This window comes from Carcharhinus amblyrhynchos, chromosome 9 (assembly GCF_965287045.1).
Source record: "Carcharhinus amblyrhynchos chromosome 9, sCarAmb.v2.hapA, whole genome shotgun sequence".
Classification (NCBI taxonomy): domain Eukaryota; kingdom Metazoa; phylum Chordata; class Chondrichthyes; order Carcharhiniformes; family Carcharhinidae; genus Carcharhinus; species Carcharhinus amblyrhynchos.
Genome location: NC_137332.1, coordinates 15,557,553 through 15,572,134, shown reverse-complemented (window position 1 = coordinate 15,572,134; position 14,582 = coordinate 15,557,553). Strand labels below are relative to the sequence as shown.

Below are 14,582 nucleotides of genomic sequence, written 5' to 3'. Positions count from 1 at the left end.
AAAATGCACTGCAGCAACTAGCTAAGACTTTAATAGCACATCCCAAATCTTGTGGCCTCTAGCCCTTGGAAGAGAAAGGTAGCAGGCACACGGACATATACCCATTCCAAGTTCTCCTCCAAGACCAACTTGGAAAGCTATTGCTATTTCTTCATCCCCATTCTGGAATTTCACTGGAACTAAATGCACTCTGGGTGTACCTGTGCTATGCAACCTGGAATGGTTCAAGAAGGTGGTTCGCTACCATCTTCTCAAGGGTAATTAGAGATGGGCAATAAATGTTGGACTTTTCAGCAACAAGCTCATTCCACAAGTGAATAAAAACAAATTATGCGGTCATTATCACTTTGCTGTTGTTTGAAACTTGCTATGTGCAGATTAGCTGTTGCAAAACTTTCTAGGGAAGAAGTTGGATAAAGTCCAAAAATGATGCAGGGTTTGTGAAATAATACAGGCTGCACATAAACTTCATGCTGCCCGCTCATAATAATGCTTAGTGTGCTACTGCATGGGTGAATGCCTGAGTATGGGTTGCACACTCTTGATAGGCTAGCATATGAAAGATTGCCCTCTTGGCCAAGCCACATGAACACTCCAGCTTCTTTCTGCTCAGAAAGAACTCCTCTGTTGGCATATAAAATGTCAGTCTTGGCACAGCGGTTAGCACTGATGCCCCACAGCACCAGGGACCTGAGTTCAATTCCAGCCTCAGGTGACTGTCTGTGTGGAGCTTGCACATTCTTCCCCTGTTTGCGTGGATTTCCTCCTGGTGCTGCAGTTTACTCCCACAGTCCGTAAGTTAGGTTAGGTCGATTGGCCATGCTAAATTGCCTCTTAATATCAGAGGGATTAATAGGGTAAATACATGGGATTATAGGGATAAGGCATGGGTGGGATGCTAGTTGGTGCAGTCTCGATGGGCTGAATCGCCTTCTGTACTGTAAAGATTCTATGATGCCAGTGGATAGAAAACTGGGAGATATTATGAATGTCACCCTGAAGGATTCCAATGCAAAGAAACTCATGGCCATGGTCACATCTGTTGGTGGCATTGTTCTTGTCCTGCTGTGAACCTTCAGGTCTGCTGCACCAAGTGGTGCATTTCAGTGACCATCTCCTTTATGAAAGGCAGATGTTGTACACTGTTCCTTGGCAAGCTTGAGGTGAGCAAACTGTTACCTGATGATGATGAGTGGATGAGGCTTCGTTATGAGAGTATTTCTTACTATGCGAGCATGGTATTGCCTTTGCTCAATCTCCCTGTCAGGCTGCAGGCAAAAGGGGACGATAATTGCAGCACTTTTAACTGGGAGCAAGTGGTCTTCTCAGAAGTCAGAACCAAGACGTTCACCAAGTGTAAGATGACTCCTTGCAGACTTCACCAACTTTAAACAGCAGTAAAAACATAGCACTGCCACAAATTCAACATAAGCCAGTAGAAATCAATCAGAAGATAATCCGAATGTAGTTGATAATTTCTTTAAATGGCAATGGATGGCTCTTTCTCTGCTGATTGAATGTTTAGCTGTGCATGTTTAAGAGGGAGTGTTACTTATTAGTCTCACAAGTAGGCTGACATTAACACTACAATGAAGTTACTGTGAAAATCCCCTAATTGTCACACTCCGGCACCTGTTTGGGTACACTGAGGGAGAATTTAGCATGGCCAATGCACCTAACCAGCACATAGCTGGAACAGCGAGGTCAAAAATGGCACTGGTGGCCTCAAATCAGTGTTATTTGCTGATCTAAGTCACACTATGCTTACTCTGAATATTTGCAGTACATGTTTGTGACACCCACACTAATGATGTCACCAAAATGGCATCCAACACAGGCCACACCAACAGTGTGCACCCAAAATAACACCAAAAGAATCGAAAATGTGGGTTCTATGAAGTCAAATTTTATGGCTTTTCTTTAAGTTTTAATTCTGTCTATTTTTTAAAAAAGAACTTTATTTGATAATTTTGTTTAGCTAGAATGCCCAGTTTTTGAATTAACAAGTCAAGATTAGCAGTGGAATAAATAAGAAAGGCCTTAATGTCTCATTTTTTTCCTATGCACGAAACAGTGATTACCATCTCTGGGCAGATTATATCATCCTATTTTACATATGTGAAACTTGATTCTACACACTTCGAAGGTGTATAATCTTAGATGCAAATATTTTGACATGAAAGCTGCAAACACAGTTTTCAGTTGAGCATTTTGGAATATGTATTTTCTTTTCAGTTGAAGATTTAATGGTTCAAGGTGTCATTACGCCTCCCGTATTCGTAAGCTCTGGATTTCCCTCTATAGTGCCACTTTTAAATTTGCCATTACCATCAGCTGGCAGATGACACTTGGGGGGATTTACCACACAACCTGCCATTGGTTGGCAGCAGGATCTTCTGGTCCCCTCTTGGTCAATAGGGTTTCTTGTTGAATGAATACCACACCATTGGGTGGGGTGCCCCATCAGCAGAATTGGAAAATCCCAATTGGCATGAATGGCCAGAAAATTCCAACCAAATCTTTACCATCATTATCTTTATAGTTTGTCTGAGCTGACAAGAGCTGTACTTTATGATGCAGGAAATGTCTTCTTTCATTTTTAAGAAAATCTTTACCAATAGAAGAAAAAAATCTGTTATCACAAATAACAGCCTGGATGACAACTGTTGTAACTTGTTCCAGTGGATAGCCAAATTCCCTCAACAGCATTTAAAATATAAATATATATATTTGATTTATATTGTCACACGTATTGGGATACAGTGAAAAGTTTTGTTTCTTGTGCGCTATACAGAGAAAGCGTACCGTTCATAGAGTACATAGGGGGCAAAGAAAGGAGAGGGTGCAAAATATAGTGTACCCTATACCCTATAGTGTTGCTCTATACCCGAGTCATAGCTAGGGTATAGAGCAAAATCGGCTTAATATGAGGTTGGTCCATTCAAAACTCTGATGACAGCAGGGAAAAAGCTGTTCTTGAGTTGATCTCAGACTTTTGTATCTTTTTCCCGACAGAAGAAGATGGAAGACAGTATGTCCGGGATGCATGGAGTCCTTAATTATGCTGGCTGCTTTTCCAAGGCAGTGGGAAGAGTAGACGGTGTCAGTGGATGGGAGGCTGGTTTGTGAGATGGACTGGGCTTTGTTCACAGCCCTTTATAGATCCTTGTGGTCTTGGTCAGAGTAGGAGCCATATCAAGCTGTGAAATATGTGGAAAGGATGCTTTCAATGGTACATCTGTAAAAATTGGTGAGAGTTATAGTGGACATGCCAAATTTCTTTAGCCTCCTGAGAAAGTAGGGTCGTTGGTCGGCTTTTATAATTATTTGTATTCCTATTACACATCTTCCTTGGTATTGAAGTTTGTTTGCAAAATATAGATGGTTTCTTGTTGAATAATTATTTAAATTAATTTGTTTCTGAAAAGTTTCATCAAAGCATGTTTATAACTATTCAGCCTGAAGCTGAGTATAATACTTTTGAAAAATTATAATGGGACCACATGGTGGCATAGTTAGCACTGCTGCCTCACAGTGCCAGAGCTCAAGGTTTGATTCTGACACTGGTTGACTGTGTAGAGTTTGCATCTTCTCCCTGTACCTGAGTAGTTTTTCTCTAGGTGCTCTGATTCCCTCCCATAGTTCAAAGGTGTGCAGGGGAGGTGGATTGGCCATGCTAAATTGCCCCTCAGTGTTCAAAGGTGAGTAGGTTAGTGGATTAGCCGGGTTAAATGCATGGGGTTATGGGAAAGGGGTGGGTCTAGGTAAGATGCTCTTTTGGTGCTGACTTGATGGGCCAAACAGCCTCCTTGAGCACTGTAGGGATTCAATAGTTCTATGTGTTAGTAATGACAGTGCAGTTATGAAATGGTATTGGTTCAGCTGTCAGTCCACAGTGTGAAATCAATAAGATCACGCAGAAGAGTAAATCAGATAAACCTGATTTAGAGTCACAATTATATATTTTAAACAATGTTAAGGGAATTTGGCTGATCTCTTGAACGAGTTACGACAGTTGTCATCCAAGCTGTTATTTGTGATAACAGATGTTTTTCTTATATTGGCAAAGAATTTTAAAACACTGAAAGCAGAGACTTTTCCTGCATCATAAATGTAAATTATTTTCTTTATACCATCTATGAAATTGACTATTTGCAAGAAACGTTAACATAGATGGAAAATAAATAGTTATTACATTAATGCAATGCTATCTTGTAAAATAATTTTTAAAAAGTTTTTTTATAACTTCAGCTGTTGATAGTAAAATTAATGTATAGAGGTATCAAACATAATATTTATCAAAGCAGGCAAACAAAGATGCAAAATACAGAAATCAAACCTGCGGGATACTAATTGATAGCTAATTAAAAATGAATTAAAAATTAGAAGAGTTAGTGTCTGAAAGAAGTAGTGAGGGCTGGTGGATAGACATTACATTGGCGTGAAATGTAACAGCATGATATTTTACAGGTTTCTAATAGAAAATATGCAATTGAATTGAATAGTTGTGTAATTTTGTTTCCCAAAGTACAGCACAGCACAAAAGCAATGTTCCTAAAACAATGCAACTCTGAATTGAGTATTGATGATTTCGTGGGAATTTTCAGTGGGAAAGGATTAAAATTTGGTCACAATAAGGGGGAACAGAATGAGGAACAAATGGGGAATTTAGCCGAGATACACTTCATTATGCCTGTGAAATGATCAGACGTTTCGATGGAAAAATTATTTTGACCATGAAATTTATATAATGTGTGTATTCTTGTCTGAAAATGGATAAACTACAGAACAGTCTATAAAGGATTTGCTTGATGTAATATTCCCATGGTCAAGTTTATTGTACCAAATGCCATCAATTGGTAGTAGTTTAGAAAACATTTTACTTTTAGCAGCCATTAACATAGTCATCTTCGAATAGAAAATGGATGGGTGGATTCTCCTATTTTTGTTCTAAGTGTTTCCCACTGGCAGCGCCTATCAGGTGGCATTTAGCCACCTTTACAATGTAAATGTATTCAAAACACAACACACGCTGGCCAGCCTGGCTTCACAGGGATTAAAAGGGTGCCTCGATTACTGTGTTCAGAAACAGGCTCTCCTCCTCCCCTCTCCCCTCACTATGGACACAGTGACCTTCCTGGTGACAATGGGAACACCCCCAACCCTACAGTACCCGAGGGGCCCCCTCCACCACCCACTAAATGAATACCATGTAGGCACGGGTGACCCAATTCTGCTACTGCCCCCCCCCCCCCCCCACCAAACACACACAAAAGATACACTCCGATATTGGGTCTCTTCAGACCCTGCTCCTTGGCAATGCCAACCCTGCACTGCCCCCTGACACTGACACTTTGGCACTGTCACTGTGGCAGTGATAAGGTGGGAAGGGGAGTAGTGCCAGCCTCCTCTATGGCTTTAAAGCCACCTCCAATGCAGGCGTGCTATTCCAGCATGAGGGTTTAAAGAAGACTGATTGTGGAAGAAATCAGCTGCAAGATTGTTTTGAAAAAAACAGGGAAATATATATCATCAGTCTAAAAACATTTATTCTATTGACTTCCTCCCACAATCTGAAAGACATGCTGGTTAGGTGCATTGGCAGTGCTAAATTCTCCCTCGATGTACCTGAACAGGTGCCAGAGAGTGGCAGCTAGGGGATTTTCACAGTAACTCCATTGCCACGTTAACGTAAGCTTACTTGTGACACTAATAAATAAATTTTAAAAGTGAGAACTTGGAATGGAGGTTTCTTGAGGGAACTTTGAAGGATGGCAAATGTATTGTCTTCCAAAAACACTTGATACAGAAAAAAGTCCTTTATTGCAAGTGCGTACCGACAGCAGCTGACTCCACTCACTCACCACCCTCTGAGTGAAAAACTTTCCCCTAACATCTCCTCTGGACTTGTTTCCCAGCACCTTAAACCTGTGTCCTCTTGTAGCTACCATTTTAGCCCTGGGAAATAGCCTCCGAGAATCCACCCTATCTATTCCTCTCAACACTTTATAAACCTCTATCAGGTCGCCTCTCAACCTTCTTCTCTCCAGGGAGAAGAGACCTAGCTCCCTCAACCTATCTTCATAAGGCATGCCTCCCAATCCAGGCAACATCCTTGTAAATCTCCTCTGCACCCTCGCAATAGCTTCCACATCCTTCCTGTAGTGAGGCGACCAGAACTGCGCACAGTACTCCAAGTGGGGTCTGACAAGGGTCCTATAAACTTGCAGCATTACCTCCTGACTCCTAAACTCAATCCCTCGATTAATGAAGGCCAGTAAACCATACACCTTCTTGACCACATCCTCCACCTGCGAGGCCGATTTAAGAGTCCTATGGACCCGGACCCCAAGATCCTTCTGCTCTTACATAAGAACATAAGAACATAAGAAATAGGAGCAGGAGTAGGCCATCTAGCCCTACGAGCCTGCCCCGCCATTCAATAAGATCATGGCTGATCTGTTGTGGCTCAGTTCCACTTTCCCGCCCTCTCCCCATAACCCTTAATCCCCTCTCTTATCAAAAACCCATCAACCCGCTTCTTAAAAATATTTAGCGAGGCAGCCTCCACCACTTCAACGGGCAGAGAATTCCAGAGATTCACCACCCTTTGAGTGAAGAAGTTCCTCCTCAACTCCGTTCTAAACCGCCTCCCCTTTATCTTGAGGCTGTGCCCCCTAGTCCTACTGTCTTTTTTGAGCGGGAAGAGTCTCTCCACCTCTATCCTATCCATCCCATTCATCATCTTATACGTCTCAATGAGATCTCCCCTCATTCTTCTAAACTCTAGCGAGTACAAGCCTAGTTTATTCAGCCTCTCCTCATAGCTCAACCCCCTCAACTCCGGTATCAGCCTAGTAAACCTCCTCTGCACTCCCTCCAGGGCCAAAATATCCTTGCACAGGTGCGGCGCCCAAAACTGCACACAGTACTCCAGCTGCGGCCTCACCAATGCCCTATACAGCTGCAGCAAGACCTCCCTACTTTTATATTCAATCCCCCTCGCTATGAAGGCCAGCATCCCATTCGCCTTCCTGACCACCTGCTGCACCTGCAAGCTGGGTTTTTGCGACTCATGCACAAGGACCCCGAGGTCCCTCTGCACCGTCGCCTGCTGCAGTTTTTCGCCACGTAAGTAATAGTCCTTCCTACCATTCTTCCTACCAAAGTGGACCACCTCACACTTGCCAACATTAAATTCCATTTGCCATTTCCTGGCCCATTCGCCCAGCCTATCTAGATCCTTCTGCAGACTCTCCACACCCTCCGCACAATTTGCCTTTCCCCCAATCTTGGTGTCATCAGCAACCCAGCCAAGACTCCTATCCTTGATATTGTACTCCTGCATCCTGTTGGTCCTGCCAAAATGGACCACTACACAATTATCTGCGTTGAAGTCCATCTGCCACTTCTCCGCCCAGCCTTGCATCCTATCTACGTCGCGCTGCAACTTCTGACATCCCTCCAGACTATCCACAACACCACCAACCTTCGTATCGTCGGCGAACTTACTAACCCATCCCTCCACTTCCTCATCCAGATCATTTATGAAAATAACAAACAGCAAGGGTCCTAGAACAGATCCCTGGTGCACTCCACTGGTGACTGACCTCCATGCAGAAAAGACCCATCCACAACCACTCTCTGCCTTCTGCAGGCAAGATGTGGCTATGCCAGCATTGGACTGGGGTAAACACAGTAAAAAGTCTGACAACACCAGGTTTAAGTCCAACTGATTTATTTGATAGTAAACTCACTAGCTTTCGAGGTTTCCCTCAGGGAAACCTCGAAAGCTAGTGAGTCTTCTGCAGGCAAGCCAGTTCTGGATCCACAAGCCCCTTGGATCCCATGCCCTCTCAACTTCTCGAAGTCTTGCATGGAGGACCTTATCAAACACCTTGCTGAAGTCCATGTAAACCACGTCCACCGATCTTCCTTCGTCAATGTGTTCAGTCACATTTTCAAAGGACTCAACGAGGCTCGTGAGGCACGACCTGCCCTTGTCAAAGCTATGCTGACTATTCCTGATCATTCTAAACTTCTCTAAATGCTCATAAATCTTGCCCCTCAGAATCCTCTCCTACAACTTACCAACCACTGAGGTCAGTCTCACCAGTCGGTAATTTCCTGGGCTATCCCTGTTCCCTTTCTTGAAAATAGGAACCGCATCCGCAATCCCGCAACCCTCCAATCCTCCGGAACCTCTTCTGTCTCCATAGACGATGCAAAGATCATCGCCAGGGGCTCTGCAATCACTTCCCTCACCTCCCACAATAACCTGGGGTACATCCCATCTGGCCATAAGAACCTAAGAACATAAGAAATAGGAGCAGGAGTAGGCCATCTAGCCCTTCGAGCCTACCCCATCATTCAATAAGATCATGGCTGATCTGAAGTGGATCAGTTCCACTTTCCCGCTTTCTCCTCATAACCCTTAATTCCCTTGCCTACCAAAAACCTATCTACCGATGTCTTAAATATATTTAGCAAGATAGCCTCCACCACTTCAACGGGCAGAGAATTCCAGAGATTCACCACCCTTTGAGTGAAGAAGTTCCTCCTCAACTCCGTTCTAAACTGCGCCCCCCTTATCTTGAGGCTGTGCCCTCTAGTCCTGCTGTCCTTTCTGAGCGGGAAGAATCTCTCTACCTCTACCCTATCCATCCCCTTCATTATCTTATACGTCTCTATAAGATCCCCCCTCATCCTTCTAAACTCCAACAAGTACAGACCCAGTCTATTCAGCCTCTCTTCATAGCTCAACCCCCTCAACTCCGGCATCAGCCTAGCGAACCTCCTCTGCACTCCCTCCAAGGCCAAAATATCCTTGCGCAAGTGCGGCGACCAAAACTGCACACAGTACTCCAGCTGCAGCCTCACAAGTGCCCTGTACAGTTGCAGCAAGACCTCCCTCCTTTTATATCCTATCCCCCTCGCTATGAAGGCCAGCATCCCATTCACCTTCTTGGCGACTTATCCCGGCGACTTATCTATCTTGATAGAATTTAAAAGTTCCAACACATCCTCTTTCTTAATATCCACATACTCAATCTTTTCAGTCTGCTGCAAACCTGTAGTACAACCTCCCAGATCACTTTCCACCATGAATACCGAAGCAAAGTACTCATTAAGCACCTCTGCCATTTCTTCTGGTTCCACCGGTTATGTTATGTTGCATCAGAAAGGTGCTTCACAAAAGCTGGTCCTCTGTAATGTCAATATGGCCTCTAAATCCTTCCCTCCATTTTATAAGTTGTTTTCTTGCCTCCTACTTTTGTGTCCAATGACACACTGCATGGGATTTCCCGCACCCCCGCCCCAGCAAGTTTTGCAGTAGCAGAGGCAGCTAGCCATTGGCCGGTGGCGGGATCTCTTTGGTCCCACTGCTCTCAATGGGATTTCCAGTTGTTCCCACCATCCGCTGTTGGAGAACCTGCAACCAGAGGTCACCATTGGCAAGAGCAGAAGATCCAGAATGGCTGAAAAATCTTGCTGTCTATTTCTCCTTGAAAAGGAATATAAACTCAGTAAACTGCATTTTCCCCTCCCCCCGTCCTGTAAAGCTTCCTGCAGCAGTCTGGCAGATGCAATATTAAGTGTATAAATATGGGGTTATCCACTTTGGTAGCAATAATAGAAAGACAGATTATTACTTGAATGGGTGTAAATTGAGAGAATTGAATACTCAATGCGACCTTCGAGTTCTCATGCATCAGTCACTGAAGATAAGCACACAGGTACAACAGCAGTAAAGAAAGCAAGTGGTATGTTGGTCTTCATAGCAAAAGGATTTGAGTATAGGGATAGACGTATTTTGCTACAATTGTATAGGGTATTGGTGAGACCATACCTGGAGTATTGTGTGCAGTTTTGGTGTCCTTATCTGAGGAAGGATATCCTTACTACAGAGGGAGAATGGCAAAGGTTTACCAGGCTGATTGCTGGGGTGGCAAGTCTGTCATATGAGGACACACTAAATCGGTTAGAATTCTATTCTCTGGAGTTTTGGAGAGTGAGAGGAGATTGCATAGCAACTTATAAAATTCTAACAGGGTTAAACAGGCTAGATTCAGGAACAATATTCCCGATGGTGGGGGAGTCCAGAACTCAGGGTTATAGTTTGAGGATAAGGGGTAAACTTTTTAGAACTGAGGTGAGGAGAAACGTCTTCACCCAGAGAGTAGTGAATGTGTAGAATTCACTACCACAGATTGTAGTTGAGGCCTAAATGTTGTCTGATTTCAAGAAGAAAATAGATATAGCCCTTGGGGCTAAAGGGATCAAGGGATATGTTGGGGGGCGGGGAGGTGGGGAGGGATATTGAATTTGATGATCAGCCATGATCAAGATAAATGGCGGAGCAGGCTTGAAGAGCTGAATGGCCAACTCCTGCTTCTAATTTCTATGTTTCTATGAGTAATTACCAATGTCAACAGTTCATAACAGTCATTTCTGATCATTTGGGAAATCATGGTTAGTTCTACAATCAGCTTTATGTTGGCGTCCATCCAGTCATACTTGGTATACAGTATATATAATCAGAATTTTGCAGCAAAGATATGGCTATTTAGCTTTTAATGCCTGCACCAACTCCCAGAAAGAGCTCTTCCTTTGAAAATTCATGCTTTTCACGCAAAAATTAGAAGGAGAAGAAAATAGGTCAGCCTTTCTCTCACTTGGTGGACAGGATTTTACACTCCCCCCACCAGCGGATTTGCTGGTGACTGGGGTGGCCATTAAATACTCCTCAGTACCGTCCATAATTTTACTTGTGCGGGCAAGGCCTGGGGCAGCCCAATTGAGGCTCTTAAATGGCCAAGTCACCTTACTAGAAGGACACCTTGCTCATGGATCCCCCTTCTACAGCAGTGCCCCAAGCCAAGGTCTGCCCCCTTCAAATGTCCCCTCCTCCAGTCTCTCCATCAAGACCTCCAGCCCCAGGCCTCATTTCCCCTGCAGTCCATGAGTCTTTTCTCTGCAGTTATGCAGTTCTGGACCCAGGGATTTTGGGCAGAATTCTCTCCTCTGGGATGAGGGCCTGTGACGGGCTTGGGAATGTGGAATGTTTCCCACTGCAGAGAACTGTGGCAAATGAGCCATACCTTTAGGTCCCAAAGTCATTAGTTTTGCAGCTGGGTGTATTACACCATGTTCTGTGGCAGGGCAGGTTGATGATGCGTAGCCTGCTATCATATCCAAGTGCCATCTTGAAAAAACGCCAAGCATCACTGACCCTCTATTGAAAAAAGAAGATGGACCTTCTGAAAATTGAGATGGATCTCTGGGAGTACTGAGACCAGAAGATGGACTTCATGAGGAAGAAGGTGGATCTCCAGGAACATTGTGAGATTGGACCCCTGCAGGACACTGAATCTGGAAGATCCATTTGTAGATGCTCTCCCCTCCCCCACAAGCCACTGCTGTGGTTTTCCCTGTTCTAGGGGTTGCTGGCAGCCTCCATTCTGAATTCTGGAGCTAACCTAGGCACTATTCAAGTGAATCCAAACATCTGCATGCCACATTATTCCAGATGTGTTTTGCATTGGTGTATTTCCTGCTGGTATCCAGGAGTATCGAGCCTGGGTGGGGGGGCGAGGAGAGGATTCCGGTTGGGCTTCATCTTGGGAAGCAAGTCAATTTCATGCCAACCTAAAGTGGGTTTTTTGATACTTCATTGCAAGCATGAATTAAAAATCCCGCGGGAATTTCATGATGGTGAGAAACCGATTTTTGGGTCTTACGCCGAATTTTTTTTCTCCTGCCTGCCATTAAACCCCTGGCAGGAGCATTAGGATCTGAGCACTGCTTGTAGCCCCAGTCCTGGCTACTGGTGCTGCTGGAATGACAGAGCTGACAGCCAATCAGTTTGGCATTAACTGGCTTTGGGACTGCTGTAATCGGCAGGGATGCGTTCCCTGCCAACTCTTTGGGAGGAGGGGTGGGAAAAATCCTACCCTGCATCTCTGTGTATTTCTACTGCAATTCTGCTGCAATTTCTCTTCACCTCAACTTAATCAACTTTCTAAACTGCTGCTTTTTCTGATTTTCACGCGCACAACCTCAATTTCTATTCAAAAACGTAATTCAATATAAACTTTCACATTTGTCCTCTTGCCTTATTTATGGAAATACTACTGAGTAGAAAGTGCTGGATGGTGTTACATTTTCATCAGTCGCTGCAGTGGACCAGGAAATGGGGCACACTGCACATGCCAGACTGCTCAGTCCGAATCAGCTCTCTGAATGACAAGCTTGAGAGCAAATATCAGGTCAAGGCAAAGGCTATTAGGAGAGGCTGAGACTTTCAAATAAAAAGTATAAGAAGCAAAAAGAGATGGCTAAATTTATGAAATCAACAAGAAGGAGTTTGGCCTTTCACGTCCTCAGGATGTCCTGAAGTGCTTTGCAACTGATAAAACACATTTATATCATAGTCAATGTGAAAAATGAAGGAAACGTGACAGCTCTGACAAAAAAGAAATATGATAATGACAGATAATCAGTTTTTTTAGTGATGTTGATAGAGGGATAAATATTTAATTTATTCTGTCATGGGATGTGGGCATGGCTGGCAAGCTGCTGAAATAGTTTTCAAATGATCCTCATCATAGTTTAACATGATTTTTAATATTAATATCAAAAATGTTAGGGAGTATCATTTTCTCATGAACAGTGTTACCTTTCCACAGCAGATGAGTGAATAAAAGGGTAAGGCTCTGGGGTACTAAGAACGTTTGTGTAAAACACCGTAACAATTCAAAAGTTGCAAGAAGCAGCCAGCAGCCAACAGACCCATTATAGGCCCACCTCACAGCATGAACACACTGCTGGCTGGTAGATTTACAGGCTGTGATTGGGAATTCTGCCCCTTAGTGAAGGGAACTCCTGGACTCGTGAACTGCCAACTAACCTGTTGTCCTAGCAGTGGATCATGATGGAACTGGAAGCATCTCCACGAAGAAGAGAAGATGGATACTAGAGCCTAGTACGTTGGGCTTTTCTGGGTGGAGAGAGATCAAGACAGCCAAGGCAGGGGTCATGATGGATACAGGTTTTAGGCCAGGAGGGAAGGTTCAAAGCTGGGGGACCTTGTTGAATGGGAGGGGGCTGGTGTTCCACGATGTGCTGCGTCCATTGGATTGCTAACAAGCTCAAATCTTTATTATTTATTTAAAAATGGTGGGACAGTTGCCAACTTTGGTGCCCGTCCTGCTGCCAAATATGAGGACTGAATCGAGGGAGAGCTGTAAGGCTGTGGGTTTGCCGCGCCTTATGTTTTATGTGTTCCACCCTTACCTCTACACCACTGAAAACATTCCCAGCCAGAGGCCGTAAAATCCAGTTCATGATCAGTAAAATATATAGTTGCCAGAAATACAATTATAAGCTGTATACTGCACTTCAAATGTTGATATCTCTGTCAGTTGGTTTGCATGTACAGCTGAAAATGGCTTAGTATACATTAACTGTGGAGTGGTGCTGCTATTTTGTATAAAGTGACTAAATGATGAAACTACAATTTTAGATGACTCAAAGCAGAATGCAAACCAGTATGCCTATTTGTTTTAATATAGAAAGGAAGATATTATGTGTGATTTGGTTAGTAATCCCAAAGATATAAATTGATACAGTGAAATATATTTTGGTTGTAAATGTGTAGTTTTAGAATAATGCAGAAAACCAGGTTTATACACTAACAGGGTGGTGGCATGGTGGCACAGTGGTTCGTACTGCTGCCTCACAGTGCCAGGGACCCGGATTCGATTCCTGGCTTAGGTCACTGTCTGTGCAAAGTTCACACTGTGTCACGTGGGTTTCCTCCACTTGCTCTGGTTTCCTCCCACAGTCCAAATGACCTGCTGGTTAGGTGCACTGGCCATGCTAAATTCTGCCTCAGTGTACCCGAACAGGTGCCAGAGTGTGGCGACTAGGGGATTTTCACAGTAACTACGTTGCAGTGTTAATGCAAGTCTACTTGTGACACTAATAAATTAACTTTAAAAAATAAATACAGTAAAGTTGTTACTCACTTCACACTGCCATTATGATATTTGCTACATTTCACATCCTCTGTGCACAGCTGCAGAGATGCTATCTGTTGTCTTTTGAGGATGAAAAACTATAATGGGAACAATGCCAAATACTCTGTTTATTAGGGAATGAGCTCGGATTGGGGTAAAATAAAGTGCCTACAGATTTTGCTTTAGCTATGGTGATTGCATTTATACTTATACCCCAGGAATACATTTAATAGATATTTAAGCCTATAGTGGTGACTGTAATGCTTTTGTTATCATAGCAAACTATTGATCTGTACAAAATTATTCAGCAAGACTAAAACTGTAGATAAAATTGGGATTTTGTCCTATGATTTTCCAGTAGCACATTCTGGAAATCTGAAAATGTATTCTAGCATATAAACATTTGGTCTAGATGAAGATAAACGTGTATAACGGTTGTTCAAAAGTTGAATTCATTTTGAAATATTTGATTTCCTGTAACATTTAATTTTGATTGCATGGAATTCTGGAATAGATTCACATAAGCAAAAAAATGTGAAGTAATCACTCTTAATTAATTTG

The 14,582-nt window shown here is 43.3% G+C and overlaps 1 protein-coding gene across 3 annotated transcripts in view; it reads left to right on the top strand.

The window, feature by feature from the left end:
• Positions 1-14,582, top strand: part of tgfbr3 (transforming growth factor, beta receptor III) — a 172,570-nt gene that overhangs the window by 119,973 nt on the left and 38,015 nt on the right. The window lies entirely within an intron of this gene.